The sequence below is a fragment of the Dryobates pubescens genome, chromosome 15 (assembly GCF_014839835.1).
Source record: "Dryobates pubescens isolate bDryPub1 chromosome 15, bDryPub1.pri, whole genome shotgun sequence".
Taxonomy (NCBI): Eukaryota; Metazoa; Chordata; class Aves; order Piciformes; family Picidae; genus Dryobates; species Dryobates pubescens.
This window is the reverse complement of record NC_071626.1, coordinates 25,703,684-25,709,683: the sequence shown is the minus strand read 5'-3', so window position 1 is coordinate 25,709,683 and position 6,000 is coordinate 25,703,684.

Genomic DNA, 6,000 nt, shown 5'->3' with positions numbered 1-6,000 from the left:
GTGGGTCTTGAAAGTATCCAGAGAAGGAGGCTCCACAACCTCTCTGGGCAGCCTGCTCCAGGGCTCTGGCACCCTCACAGTCAAGAAGTTCTTCCTCATGTTGAGGTGGAACCTCCTGTGCTGGAGTTTCCATCCATTGCCCCTTGTCCTATCCCAGGGCACAAGTGAGCAGAGGATGTCCCTGTCCCTTCCTGCCTGACCCCCAGCCCTCAGGTATTGATAGACATTGATCAGATCCCCTCTCAGCCTTCTCCTCTCCAGACTAAACAGCCCCAGGGCTCTCAGCCTCTCCTCCCCAGGCAGCATCCTTGTAGCCCTGGGACCCTTAGAGTAAAGAAGTTCTTCCTCATGTTGAGGTGGAACCTCCTGTGCTGGAGTTTCCATCTATTGTCCCTTGTCTCCTGAATCCATGTATGAGACTGCAGCCTGACTGAGCCAAAGGCTTGGCCACAGCTCTCTGCACCCATGGGAGACCTCCCTGACAACCTCAGAGGGGAGCCTCAGGCAGCGAAAAGTCTTTCTCAGAGGAATGAGAATTACAGACACTTTGACTAAGTGGTAGGTCTGGGGCTACTGCTGTCAGTGGAAAGAAGGCAGCTGTTAGTGAGGCAGGCTGCTAAGCAGCAGTGAAAATGAAGGAGAACAGAGCTTTTGTTCCCAGCCTGAGCAGCGCTGCGCTGGGAGTGCTGCCAAGAGCCTGCATGCTCCTTTCCTCCCTCCCTCTGAATGCTGCAGCTCCAGGCACCTGCTGGGGAAAGACACACAGGTGTGCATGTGTCTGAAGAGACTTCATCTCTCCCTCGGAGCCCTTCAGAAGCAGATTCCAGGCCCCAGGTGAAGGAAAGGAGCACAAGTGTTTGCACCCACAGCTAACAGTGTGCAGCAGCTCTGTGCCCAGCAGCTCTGTGCCCAGCACCTGAGCCTCTGCAGCTGGGGGCAGGAGAAGTGTTGCTGTGGCTGGAGGATGTAACCATCAGCTCAGCCTCCCTCTGCACAGGGTAGCAGCTGTAGGACTTTGCCAGCATCTCCCATAGCTCCCTCTGGGCACAAAAGCAGGACCCTCTCTTGCTGGTGGGCAGATGGCATCCTTTCCAGGTCTTGACTTTGGTTTATTGGCAACATGCCAGAGGGTTGAACAAGAAGATGAGCTGGCTGAACATGAGCCAGCAGTGTGCCCAGGGGGCAGGGAAGGCCAATGGCAGCTTGGCTTGGATCAGGAATAGTGTGGCCAGCAGAACTAGGGATGGAATTCTGCCCCTGTGCTCAGCACTGCTGAGGCCTCACCTCCAGCACTGTGTGCAGCTCTGGGCCCTCGCTGCAGGAAAGATCTTGAGGGGCTGCAGCAGGTCCAGAGGAGAGCAACCAGCCTGGGGAAGGGACTGGAGGGAAAGGCTGAGGAGGAGAGGCTGAGGGAGCTGGGGGTGTTCAGCCTGGAGGAGAGGAGGCTCAGGGGGGACCTTCTCACACTCTACAAGTACCTGAAGGGAAGCTGTAGTCAGGTGGGGGTCAGGCTCTGCTCCCAGGCAGCTTGTGCCAAGAGGAGAGGGCATGGCCTGAAGCTGTGCCAGGGGAGGTTTAGGTTGGATGTTAGGAAGCACCTCCTGATGGGAAGGGGAATTAGAGACTGGAATGGACTGCCCAGGGAGGTGGTGGAGTCGCTGTCCCTGGAGGTGTTTAAGGCCAGACTGGATGTGGCACTCGGTGCCATGGTCTGGTCCAAGTTGTTTCCTTCAGCCTTTATTGTCTGGTGGTGTTTGTGCTCAAGCATTGTTCTGAACCCAAAGCTTGCTTTGCTTTTTGGGGAATTTGTGTTCAAATGTATTTTTAAAGGGCTTTTGATTAATATGCATCCCAAATCCTTTTAAAAATGGGTTTCTTTTCTTGCCTATGTGACTGAAGCTGCTGCTCTCACAAATGCATAGTGACTTCCCATTGTCTGAAACCAGACAGATGTTTATTCTAAATTGGTTATTTGGAAGACTTTCAGGAAGTTGCTCACCTATGAAAAGGAAGAAGCATCACAGAATCACAGGATCACAGGATGCTAGGGGCTGGAAGGGACCTCAGAAGCTCATCCAGTCCAATTCCCCTGCCAGAGCAGGAGCACCTAGAGCAGATCACACAGGAACGCATCCACAGTATCACAGTATCACAGTATCACCAAGGTTGGAAGAGACCTCAAAGATCATCAAGTCCAACCTGGCACCACAGACCTCATGACTAGACCATGGCACCAAGTGCCACATCCAATCCCCTCTTGAACACCTCCAGGGACGGTGACTCCACCACCTCCCTGGGCAGCACATCCCAATGACGAACAACTCACCCGGTGAAGAACTTTCTCCTCACCTCCAGCCTAAACCTTCCCTGACACAGCTTGAGACTGTGTCCTCTCCTCCAGGTGGGTTTGGAATATCTCCAGAGAGAGAGAGACTCTACCACCCCCCTGGGCAGCCTGTGCCAGGCTTCTACCACCCTCACAGAGATTTTTTTTTCCCTCCTGTTCCCATGGCACTTCCTCTGCCTCAGCTTCCACCACTGCCTCTTGTGCTGTCCTTGGGCATCCCCCAGCAGAGCCTGGCTCCAGCCTCTGGGCACTCACCCTGCACAGCTTTACCAGCAGAATGCAGAAAGCAAGGAGACTCCTTGCAGCTCAAAGTCTTTTTGTAGCAGCTCTGAAGTCAAGGTGTTCAGATACTGGACACACTTTGTCCAGAGGCTGCTCTTTAACGTTGCCTAGAAATCTCTGCTCTCCCCTTTATCCTTCCAGTGCCTCCTTCCTGCTTGTTTCAGTTGTTGTGGGTTTGTTATTACTCTTCCAGCTGCACACACAAAAGCAATCTGGCTCCTGCATTTCACATTCCCTTCCACACTGATGTGTATCTGCACAGCCTGGTCAGGTTCCATGGTGCAATCTCCATTAAATGAAAAGAAGGGGAAATTCACCCAAAGCCCTGCTGCATTGTGAGGAAAGGTAGGGGATGGCTCTGATGTCCCTGCTGGGTCAGTGCAAGGTGGTGGTAGCCAGAAGATGTCTGCCAAGGCTAACTTTAGCCCAGTCAGTCTAATCTCCCAAGCTAAATTAGGTTTCTAGTGAGGCTTGCCCTCAAGCAGACCCTGTCTTTCTACTGGCTCTGCAGGCAGCCTGGAGAGATTAGGGCTGATGAACAGCAGTCACCCTTTGTGGAGGTGAGGCAAATGCCTCCTGGGATCTCCAGGCAGAGCCAAGGCAAGGGATAACAATGACCAGGGTTTTGATCTTGGTGACACCTTGGAATCACAGAATTGGCAGGGCTGGAAGGGACCTCAAGGCTCATCCAGTTCCAACCCCCCTGCCATGGCCAGGGACACCTCACACTACAGCAGGTTGCTCACAGCCACATCCAGCCTGGCTGCAAACACCTCCAGGGATGAGGCTTCCAAGTCTTAATAAAGCAAAGAGGCAAAGGCCTTTAGATCAAAGTTTTCCATCAAGCCTCCTGCCTCACTCTCCCCTCCCTGTATCCCATCCACTTATCCCCCTGGCTGCACCAGCCTAGGCTGCTGCCCACTGACCTCATCTGGGCATGAAGAGAATCCTAACATGGAGTAATTCTGCTGCAACAACTTCTTTCATGTCTTAACAAACACTTTAGGAAGGAGAACAATGAAAGGGAAAGGAAGGAAGGATTGTTGTGATCAGCTGGGAGAGGGTGGCTGGGACTGGCTGCCTCTCCAGCAGCAGAGCCTGCTTAAAGCATTTATAAAGGTACAGTTTTGTTCCTTCAGTGCCTTGCAGAACCTTCTTCCTGTTTGCACATGCCAACCTTGCTCCTGTATTTGATGTCCCAACTACTGGATGAGGGAAAGGCTTTGGATAGTGTCTACCTAGGCTTTCAGAAAGCCTTTGGCACTGTTTCCCACAGAATCCTCATGGCCAAACTGGCTGCTGATGGCTTGGCTGAGCAATGCTCTGCTGGATAAAGCACTGCCTGGGAGAAAGGGCCCCAGGAGTGGTGGTCAGCAGAGGTGAATCCAGCTGGTGGCCGTGCACAAGAGGTGTTCCTCAGGGCTCAGTGTTGGGACCACTTCTCTTTAACATCTTTAGAGATGACCTTGCTGAAGGCACAGAGTGTGCCAGCAGTAAGTTGGCAGATGACACCAAGTTAGGTGTCTGTGCTGATCTGCACCACAGCAGGGAGGCTCTGCAGAGGGACTTGGACAGATTGGATCCATGGCCAATGTTAACAGGATGAGCTCCAGCAGGGCCAAGTGCCAGGGCCTGCACTTGGGGCACAACAGCCCCAAGCAACCCTGCAGGCTTGGGGCAGTGTGGCTGGAGAGCTGCTGGCAGAAAGGGAGCTGGGGGTGCTGATGGACAAGCAGCTGAACAGGAGCCAGCAGTGTGCCCAGCTGGCCAAGAAAGCCAAAGGCCTCCTGGCTGGGATCAGCAATGCTGTGGCCAGCAGGAGCAGGGAGGGGATTGTCCCCTGGCACTCAGCTCTGGGGAGGCCACACCTCAAGGGTTGTGTCCAGTTCTGGGCACCTCAATCCAAGAGAGATGTGGAGGTGCTGGAGCCAGGGCAGAGCAGGGCAAGGAAGCTGGGAAGGGCCTGGAGAAGAAATCTGATGGAGAGTGACTGAAGGAGCTGGGGATGGTTAGTGGGAAACAGAGGAGGCTGAGGGGAGACCTCCTGGCTCTCTACAGCTGCCTGAAAGGAGGTTGTGGAGAGCTTGGTGCTGGTCTCTTCTCCCAGGTAATTAGTGACAGAACAAGAGGGAACAGCCTCAAGCTGCAGCAGGGCAGGGTCAGACTGGGCAGCAGGAAGAATTTGTTGCCATCAAGAGTGGTCAGGCCTTGGAATGTGCTGCCCAGGGAGGTGGTAGAGTCCCCAAGCCTGGCTGTGTTTCAAGGTGGTTTGACTGTGGTGCTTGGGGTTTAGGGGTGACCCTTGCAGAGTAGGGCTCTGGGTTGGACTTGGTGATCCTGAGGGTTTTTTCCAACCTGAATGTCTCTGTGATTCTGTGATTCCCAACTCAGCTGCACACATTTACATCCAGAGGTCTGAACAAAAGCTCCTTAGAGATCCCCACAGCAGTTTGGAACAGGCAAGGACTTGTGAGAGTCTCTCAAGACTCCTTGGGATTAGCAGCAATGCTTACTGCAGGTTGGCTGAAGATCTGCAGGCTGAGCTCTTTGCCTTTCTCTAGGTTTCATGAATCCCTCTGGACAAAGCTGCCACCTCAGAACATTTTCTACACTGCAGCCTCAAGGACTTACTGAGAAATGTCTGTTAATTTTGCCTGCTCCTCCCAGTCTGCCTGAACATGAAACTCTGATTTTCATGTCCTAAGGGGACAAGGATGCCTCAAATCCTCCCTGCCTTGATGACTGAAAGTCAGAGCTCACCACCTTCTCAACAGGCTGCAACGAAGAGCAGAAGCCTCCTGCCTGGCTGTAGCTGCAGCCAGCTCCAGGAGGATTTTGTGTTGCTGCACAGTTTTAATTATCCCCTGTGCAGCAACACAAAGGAGTAAATAGAGGAGCAAGAGCAAGCTAATGAATCAAAATCAAATGAAGGGCTTGATCAAATTCAGAATCAAATTCAGGAGCTGAATTTTCTGTGAGAAAGGCCTGAGGAAGGCTTTGGATGCCTTCACCTGAGCACTATGCATTTCCACCACAAGCAATGACAGAGATGATGCCTCAGGAGTTCACTGCCTTTCCATTCCTTCTCTTCTCACTCAAGCTGAAAGGTGTGGAATTTGCTAAGGGAGTGGACAGTGGTGAAGTGGAATTACACTGAAAACTACTCCCAGTTCAGCCTGGAGAAGAGAAGGCTCCAGGGAGACCTAAGAGCAGCCTGCCAGTACCTGAGGGGGGGCTACAGGAAGGATGGAGAGAGACTGTTTGCAAAGGCCTGCAGGGACAGGACCAGGGGCAACAGCTTCAAACTAGAGCAGAGCAGATTGAGATTGGATGTGAGGAACAAGTTCTGCACCATGAGGGTGGTGGAACAC